The sequence below is a fragment of the Aptenodytes forsteri genome, unplaced genomic scaffold (genome assembly GCF_000699145.1).
Source record: "Aptenodytes forsteri isolate BGI_AS27 unplaced genomic scaffold, ASM69914v1 Scaffold93, whole genome shotgun sequence".
NCBI classification, from domain to species: domain Eukaryota; kingdom Metazoa; phylum Chordata; class Aves; order Sphenisciformes; family Spheniscidae; genus Aptenodytes; species Aptenodytes forsteri.
The window spans coordinates 11,397,153-11,407,065 of NW_008794665.1; positions in this window are offsets into that span (position 1 = coordinate 11,397,153).

The window sequence follows — 9,913 nt, forward strand, 5'->3', positions numbered from 1 at the left end:
GCCCAGAGAGGTGGTGGATGCCCCATCTCTGGAAACATTCAAGGTCAGGTTGGACGGGGCTCTGAGCAACCTGATCTAGTTGAAGATGCCCCTGCTCATTGCAAGGGGGTTGGACTAGACCTTTAAAGGTTCCTTCCAACCCAAAGGATTCTATGATTCTATGAAGAAGCCCTTTTTGCTTCACATTCTGCTATCAAAAACAGACAGACAGACAAAGGAAGGGAAAAAACTTGCCCCAACATTCCAGACCATAAAGAAAGACTCTGTACAGGTCCAGCTCTAGATATGAGGAAATCAGGGAGCAAAGAGAGTGAAAATGAATACGTGCCATGTTTTTCTAGATCTTCTACTGCATACAAGGGCTCAAGTTGTCAGGTCAGCTTTGAATCTTACCCACTGCCCTCAGAAACTTGTGCCCTTGCACAAGGCACAGATATGTGCCTGGCTTTCTGTGATTAAGATCCCTTTCCTTTACCTCAAACCTCCTCTGTCATAAATTGTTTAGCTTCGTTTTCTCTTGTCCCCTTCAATTACCACTTGTGTATGGATGCAATTCTCCTATTACTTAAGTAGGCAATTATGAAAAAGGAGCTTTTCAAAATCAGAGCCAGCATTCTCAGGCATGAACTCCCACCAGCAAGGTCCTACATCCTCCAGCTTGTTTTTCTTGGAGCAAGGGTAACCTCCAAAATACTGCAGTTCAGCTGTGCCTGGAGGGGGATTGTTCTAGCTGTCCTTTCAGACACCTAGGTTGGGAGGCTGGGCTTCTGATATAGGCAGCAACATCAGGGAGGCCCCCCAAAGGAGGATCTACAGCAAAAAATATCCAGCTCCTGCTCCATCATGTTCCTTGCAGGAGCCTAGCTGGCTCTATAATAGGCCATGAGCTTTGTACTGAGGTTGCCGGACCTCAGGACTGAGGCATCCCTGGTTTGTTTTTTTTTTGAAATTTATCTTGACTTTTTTTTTCCAGAGGGGTTAGACAGAACAGCAATTTTTATGAAAATCAGAGGACAGCAGAGCCAGCATGGAAGAGTATGGGATGACAAATACAGGTACAGCCCATGAAGAATTTGATTGTCTTAGAACAACAAGGTCACATGCCCAAATCTCCCAATTTCTGAGGGTGAAGCTGGGACAGGGCAGCCAAGAAGAGTGATCACAGCCAACACACGAACACAAGACAGAAAATGGCCTCTATTTATATGAGGAAATACCTGAGAGTTTAATGCCCAGTCCCACAAACATGCTTCAAGAATCTAAACCCCCCTCCTTGTTCATCCTTTCTTTTCTACATCCATCCACCTTTCTACGTTTAAGCCTCTGCTGCTCCTTCTGCTAGGCTCCAGGCTTGCCAGCAGCATGGCAATGACTGTGACTGTTCCCATCACCTGCTCTGGGCTAATTCAGGCACTGCTAGCAATGGTGCCGCAGCAGGACAGACCAGAATACAAGCTGACAAATGTTGTGTCATTGCAGTCCAGTGCTCACTGCCATTGTAGCTGCCAGTGTGAGCAGGTTTATAACAACAGTGTCATAACCATATGGCCATCAGATGCCTTTATGCACCTAGGCATCAAAAACTGCAGTGGGTGCCTTAAAAAATCAATTAGCAAGATTCTGCCCATATTGCAAAACCTCCAAGCATTCCCAGTCATCCCCCAGATATTGCTACCCAAGACAAGTGAAAGGTAGGGATGGCTAAAATGTAGAGAAAAAAAAATCTTAACAAGAAATAGCTATATATTAAATACTCATTAAAACTCACATTTTAGAAGTACAGGAGTGAACAGTTAAGGTCACTCAAGCTGTTAAGAAGTGTGGTTGTCTCGCATTTGTGCCAAGAAAACTTTAAACTAAGCAACACTGCTTTGTACAGTATTAAAGAGAGGTCGAAAATCAGATACACACATTCATCACAAGATGAATGGATTATAAATAGACTTTTAAGATGGCAATAAAATCATTCATTACACTTTTTAAATGAAAAGTTGGAGTGAAAAAAGTGGCCAGTGTAATAATTGCTATGAATAGCCACAGCTGGCAAGCCGCTGGATTTCAAATGGGCTTTCTTTCCTAAATGCCAAAAGCACTAATTCATTGCTGTGACTCTGCCTATGTGAATTACAACTTTTGCAAACACTGTCTATTAGCATGATATACACAGCCCCTGCATGTTGTGTGCAGAGCACACTGTATTAATCTGTGGAATGGCAAACCAGAGGGGACGAGTATGACCTACATCATCAGAGCCATCTCTACGAGCACGGCATTGACAAAACTGTTTCCAAGATAAGCCCATTTATGAAATCGCCCTGCTGGAAACACAAGTTTCTGAAAGAGGAGGCAACCTCCAGTAAAACTAAAACCCTGCATCCGCACCTTAGGAAAAATACCTTATTTGTGAAGACTGTGATTCTTCAGAAATATATACAGCAGTCATGCACACAAGCCCAGATTCCCAGCCAACCTAAGAGAACATGACCGACCCAAACCAGCAAAGCTACAATGATTTACACTGTGGTTTTCTCCCCTTGCATTAAACACCTTTCTACAGTAACCACTATAAGTATTTATCAATGTCTATAAAAGTGAGTGGTACCCAAAATGTATCACCTTCCTGCCTTAATTGCACAAAATAAGCTGTGGGTGTCTGCTGGCAAAGGTCAAGGTTGCAACAGCAGTTACGATATCCCCAAGAGCTAAGTTCCACTGAGTGTTCAGGATAAGCAACAGAACAGATTGCTTTGGACATCTCCAGACCTAAGGGGTCTTCAGGATCATCTACCATAAATAACATCACAATAATGTTGCTGTAACTGCAGTGGTCTAAAAATACAAGAACATGATAAAGTTTGCAATTACAGATCTCAAGCTCTATGTCTATACTTTCCAAAAAACCTCCCCTATTCTTTTTCAGCTGTGAAGGGTAACAGATTTAGCTGGCCCTGCACTGCATCAGTGCAAAGACTAGAGGAACTCTTGCAGTTCCTTCCAGTCCTGATTTCTCTGAATCTTTGACTTTGAGATCACAACACAGAATACAGCCTTAACATTCAAGACGAGAAGGGATTAATAAAGAGTATGATTCAGAGGTTCTGAGGAAAAAGGAGCACAGATCAAAGAATTACACCCTCCTACCACACAAAGCCCCTGTAGGCTGATGCAGGAAATCTACTGTGGATGCCGAGATGATAACTGAAAGGCAGGGCAGACAGAGGCTGTGCTTGTATTACGCTGACCACAGCAGGGCCTGGGCATCTATGTTCCACTGCAAACACCAGTGAGAACAGCAGCTGTCTTAAAAGCTCTGTTGGAAAATAGAGCACGTGGACACATTCGTAGTGTGGCAGCCTAGTATGTTCAGGAAGGATGCCAAATATGAAGCGATCTTTGAGGAAAAAAAAAAAGTCCCCAAAACAAAAAGGAATACAGTGGGCAGACGAGCAACAAACTTGTAACTGGCATCCTCTAAAATTATAGTCTGAGTTCACACTTGGCCAAGACACTGGAAAAATCCTTCTTTTGATTGCTACAAGCTGCCCTAAAAACATTCCTTTGGGGCTTGTCAGTGAAACCTGCTAACTAGTGTAATAGTCCACCTTGCTAAAACAATGTTCATTTATCACAATTAAACTCAACTTTGCCCCAAACCTACTGAGTGAAATTACTGTGAGTTCAATAACGAACACTATCCCTACAGGTATTGAACACACACCAAAGCAGAGAGCGTACTCTGCATACCAGGAACAGAAGAGCCTTGTACCATTGCCTATTACTGCCTGTGGTACCTACATATCCATTAGCATAGTATTGGGGCACCCTGTGGTCTTTAGCCTGTTTCTTGCATGACTCCTGATGCTCGTATCCCGATGCTACCACTGAAAGAATTAAAGCACAGGCAGGCTGACTTGCTCACATTCACATGAGAACACTGAGTGTGAAGTTAAACCTGCATCTCCAAACTGCAGACAAGCCTGCTAGTGCTGGCTAGTTTCCTTCCTCAGTAATACAAGTGTTCATATAAAACTTTGTCACTGGGCTGGTGCGGTAATGGGAATTGCTGCAGTATTTACATAAACCTTGGGCTATCACAGTTTCCCTGTCTGGTTATCTAATCCATTCTCCTGCATAAGAAATGGTTTAACATCTATTCTGTGGTAGAGATTAAAGCTCACGAATAATCAGAAGGTAGATGCTTCAAGCGAGCACAAGAACTACTCTGGGCTACCCAGAGAAGCAGGAAACACTCTCCCTAGAATAGAAGACCCAAGGACTGAGCATTAGAACAGAAAACACAGGTCTATTTTTAATTTGTCCAGCATTACAGAGCTAAGGGAGAGAGGGGACAGGTTCCCAGACAGCATGACCCATTGGAGGCCAGCTAGTCCTACTGAAAAGGAGGCTTGCGCTAACACCACATTGTTATAGTCACTTCTGGATGCATCGCTTCCCCTCAAGGTTCACTTGGACACAGCTTACACTCTTCTCTAGTCACATTCCCCAGAACACACTCTCGGTCTCACAGGATCTGTGACTCGGACTTCCTGAGTCAGAGGTGCATATAGTAGCCCCATAAATTTCTCCAGTTGTTTCTTTTAAAATCATGTAAACCTTCAGCATTTATGGTGAGGCAAGAATTCCATGGGAACCCAGGTAAGATACTCTCATATGATATATGAGAATCATGGCAGGGGGAGGGAGTGTTATTTTTAAGTAACTGCATTTGTAGCCTCCCAGTTGCAAATAAAACCTTAAAGATGTTACAACAAAGGCTATTTCACTAACTTTTAAAGAACTCATATATCCTCTATAGTAAAATATTACCCTTAGCTGATTTTTTAACTATTTGGAGTTTTAGATCTGAGTCACTCCAGTTTTTCAGTTCCTGCAGTTTCTAGCATGGTCCAAGGTGTATATACCAGGCAAAGACAGACAGTCTTTATTCCTAATACTGCTTCTTAAGTCTGCTCATCCGGGTTTATACCCTGTGGTATACGGTAGTAAGAATGGACAAACCAATTCAAAGCTGAAAATAGATCAAAAGTCATATCCAGCTACAGGAGAGACAGAAATTAAGAGAGTCCAATGAATCATATTTCTCCTGTCAGAATTTTCTTCAACCTTAGCTTGTTACGGAGATCTTACTGAGACCTAAACATGAAACACAGTCTGCAATTCTGTAAGACAGAGTTGGGAGAAGGGATCTAATCTGTGTTTCAGAATAACATTTTTTCCTATTAATCACTAAGTACTTTGTAATCCACATATTTCTTACAGCATTTCTTTTTTTGTGTTTGCCTTGAAAGCTGACCTTGCAAGAGAAAAAACCAAACTGCTCAGCACTTAAATGACACAAATTTAAGTATTTTCTCTTCTGCATTTGGCATCAAAACTGCTCCCTTTCCTCACATATTAAATGTCAGCAAACAGAGAACTAGAAGGAAAACACATGCTTTTTTTGTATCATTTTCACAACTGAATTTCTTAGGGGCTAGGAAATCTAGGAGCCAAACAAATCAATGTTATGACACAGACCTTTGAACAACAGACAGTTTGAACTCGTCCTTCACTCTCAGGTATCTTTCTGTTCCCCCACTGAAAAAAACTCAAGATTGACTGTTCTGGTGTTAGAAAAGAGACTGTGATCTTCTGATGTAACTTAAGCTGACAGCGCACATGCATGCAGCAAGGTGTGAGGTACAGGTAAGCAGCTGAGACAGCTGTCTGGTTGGGTGGGTTTGGGTTCTGCTTTAAAGAGAGCACAAGTGAGAATAGCTGTCAGGACAATTTTAGCCTCAGGGTCTTGTTACAGTAGCTGCCCAAGTTTGGGGCACGTGAGCTTTTCTCTGCTTGTTTTTTGCTTGTTTGTTTGCTTCTTTAATGAAAACAAGCTCATTGGAACAGCTGATGGAAATTAGCACTGTGGCAAGTTCACAGTGGAAAGAACAGGTGAGTAAAGCAAACAGTCTGAGAGGGGGATCAACAAGTAATACAGGGAAAGATTTTCTCAGTTATGAGAAGAAATGCAATGCTACATTCAGTGTATCAGTAGCACAGGTATTGTGTCAGTTAATGAGACAGACGGTGCATGGTGAAGCTTTTGCTGGGCTGGAAGTTTTATTTCCTTGCTTTTCTGCTGATTCACTCCCCACAAACACTACCCTCCATGCGGAGCCTGAGCTCGTCAAAACACCGTTGAGACCGCTGGTTCATTTGGGCAAGCCACATACGAGGGGACTCTGGCTGGCTGGAGATTGAGTGTGGTCCTTCTATGAACCCTCATCCATTTTGTTCTTTTTAAGAGAACAAAAATATCCTAAATAAATACCCTGTACATGAAATTCTGCTCAAGGAAAGCATGAGCCGTGAGAGCTATTAGATACATTACTTAAATCAGTATTGGAGGGTGCTAAAGTATAAGACTTAGGAAGGAACATGTACAGAATACAAGGAGAAGTACATGACTGTTCAAGACAACACTTTGAGCACAAATTTAAGGGTACTTCAGCACTGCACAGACTGTAGAGGCTCTCTTCACCTCGAGTCCCCAAATAACAGATTATTCTATGCTAGGAGGAGGGGGGAAACAGTATGAACACTGCCAAGCATTCCACACCTAAAACAGTGAATTTAGGAAGTTAGACTCCCTGAGTCTAACTGAGCTTCCTACACAATCAGTGAAGAAAGATTTCTGCAGAAAGCAATACAGAGTGTGTTTCCCAAAGCTCCCTTTACAGTCAATGGAGAAAAATTAACCTAATTTGTACACAAGAAAACTAAACCAGTTACATTAGATTTGGAGGTATGAATCTCCTTCTGCAGCACAACACACAAGCAAGCATTTCAGCACACACATCTGGGAAGACAATAAATGCGCTCAAATATTTCCAGAAAGTAGTATGGAACACAATCCAAGTTAGACATACCAAAATAAAGAGGAACCAGGACTTCCAACATTTGCCTGCCTTTTCACTGGGTAATATCCCCTCTCTACCTTTTTAGACAGGATAGAGAAGGCAGAAGCATGCAGTTTTGCTTATCTCCAGCTGAAGCATGTAATTCTCTTCTCTGTATCAGCATCCAGCTCTAATGGCTGGTGCATAATAAGTAATTGCCACTTCACATTCATAGGAACCATTCAGGAAAAGAGACATTATCTGTGCTTAGGGACTGGAGTGAAATCATCAGGAAAGCAATTGTACTTCCCAAACATGCATCATTTATTGCCCCTTATTTTCTGTACCCTCTCTATCCCAATTTCCTCATTTGCTCTGTTTGCATCTGCCACAGATGACCAGATCTCTTTGTCTTGCACAAAGCTCTGCAGGCTTCCTTGCGCCAGCCTTCTTCCCTTGGGTGGGAACAAAACACAGAACACAAGTAATTTTTTGCAGCTGTACTTTTCTACCCTCAGAGGTGTCTCTCGAGGATCATATCCAACTATGATTGAGAAGCTGCACAATAAAAGCATAGTCAGCAACAGTACAGTATTTAACTTTGCAAGACAGAAACCAACTCAGGTCCTGCTGAGTAATGTGTGTGCTTAACTCAAAGTAAGCAGCCACCTCATTGGGGAGCACTGGGACCATACATGTCCAAGAAGTTTTTGCTAAGTCCTAGCCAGGGTTGTACTTCCAGAAGCAATTCCATAGTACCTCCAAGAGAGCTAAACAGGGTGCAATTATCTGCATGTCCTTTAAGATTTATGAGGATTACCTCTAACACATGGTACTAAGATAAAGGTAGAGATGACTGCAGAGAAAACATTTGTCTTTTCTGTTGCAAGCTTGTTCATTTCGAATGTAGAAACATTCAAACATGGATAGTTGAGCCCAACTTTCAATAAGCAACCTGTAAGACAACTGCCTAACACTTTTTAGCATATTTAGCCTTCCTTAATACTGCAGATTTGGAAAGCCAAACCATGTTACCACTGTGCCCAACTACATTCACGTCCCATCAGAATCAAGATTTGATCACCTTCAACACATACTCAGTTGCTCCACTTGGCTGTATCAGTTACATTTCATCAACTCACACTTTCAACTATCTTTAGGCAGAGACTTTAATCCCAAAACATGGACACAGAGGTACCTGAACACGACAGTCAACTCCTCATTTTAAAGGGAATTAATAGACAAAATGAGAACAGAAATACTCTCCAAACTCAAAAGGCAGCCCATAATTTATTGGGACATTGCTCGTACAGGCTCATAAATGTGACGGATGCACTTGACCCCTTAACCAAACTAGCAGGTTTGGTACAGGCTCCAAAGGAGGTAAAGGCCTGAGCCATAGCCCGATGTGAACTCCCCTAGTTTCAATCTGTTCTCTGAAAACTCACAAAGGAGCCGAGTGACACAGTGAGCATCAATGCATATGAGCTTGGAACACCGATCATGCGATTAACACATGAATAGCGGGCGGCTTTTCCCAAGACTTATCTATCAAGAAACAAAGAAAGTTGTGGGTACAAGGAGTCTCACGCATACTTTTCCTATCGTATGTAATTTGACTATGAGCCAACCACTTTATCCCATAAATATGACAGCCTAGGTGAGCCTTCTTTGAGCTTTCCCTGCTAGGCAGCATGGCTGCATGGTGGTGATCTCCCCTTGAGCTGGGACACCTCTCAAGGTTGCTCCTTGAGGCAGAGATACCTTTTACCAGCGGCAGATCTTTCCTAAGTGACTGATAGCATGCTGAATTAATACTAATGAAACATTACTAATCCATGTAGCTATTAAATAATAATTACTATAAACTTTGTATAGATAATGCCATTAGACATAAACTGTTGTCCAAGTCTGAGACTAAGTTTGGACCTGGCCGCACCTAAGCTCCATCAGGAGTTTAGAAAGCAAGGGGGTCCACTCTGAACCTTGTGACTCAACAGGAGGGTCTTCTTTACCCTTTGTGTCTCTGGTCTCTGTGCGAATCATTCTAACTCGATTCTAACTCAATTTTCCTTTGTATGTTTCTTCTATGCAGTAATTAATAAAGTGAACCTTGCCATCAAACTTACTGAACCTTGGTAAACCACTGCTAAACTTTGCTAAATTCCATTGAATTTATTGAACCCTGTCAAATTATTATTATACCTCAATAAAACATATTGCTGCCTCTCTCTTTTGAGTGAGGTGCATTCTACTCATTTGCGAAAATAAATAAATTAAAAATAAGTTGGTTTTGAAGGAGACAGGTTAAATTTGAACCTATAGTCCCCATAGAACTCCCAGAAAGAGACAGGCAATAACATTTATCATGTCACACCAGAGCAGGGTCACTCTGAGGAGCACTATGTAAGATGCAGAGCAGATCAGATCAAGCTCCTGACCGCATCAGTCAGCTGTGTCATAGGATCCAAATAGAACGCGCAACAAAATCCCCCAAGTCAGCAAACAAAATGAGAAGAAATAAAACTTAGGAGGCAAAAATCCAAAATGGCAACTTAAGCCTTTTCTCAGTTCCAATTTGTATTGGGTTTGCGTGGTCAGGTTTTGGTAGCGGAGGGGCTACAGGGGTGGCTTCTGTGAGAAGCTGCTAGAAGCTTCCCCTGCGTCCGACAGAGCCAATGCCAGCTGGCTCCAAGGTAGACCTGCCGCTGGCCAAGGCTGAGCCCATCAGCAATGGTGGTAGTGCCTCTGTGATAGTATATTTAAGAAGGGAGAAAAAAAAACCCCACACAACTGCAGCCAAAGAGGGGAGTGAGAATATGTGAGAGAAACAACTCTGCAGACACCAAGGTCAGTGAAGAATGAGGGGCAGGAGGTGCTCCAGGCACTGGAGCAGAGATTCCTCTGCAGTCCGTGGTGAAGACCATGGTGAGGCAGGCTGTCCCCCTGCAGCCCATGGAGCTCCACGGTGGAGCAGATATCCACCTGCAGCCCATGGAGGACCCCACGCCGGA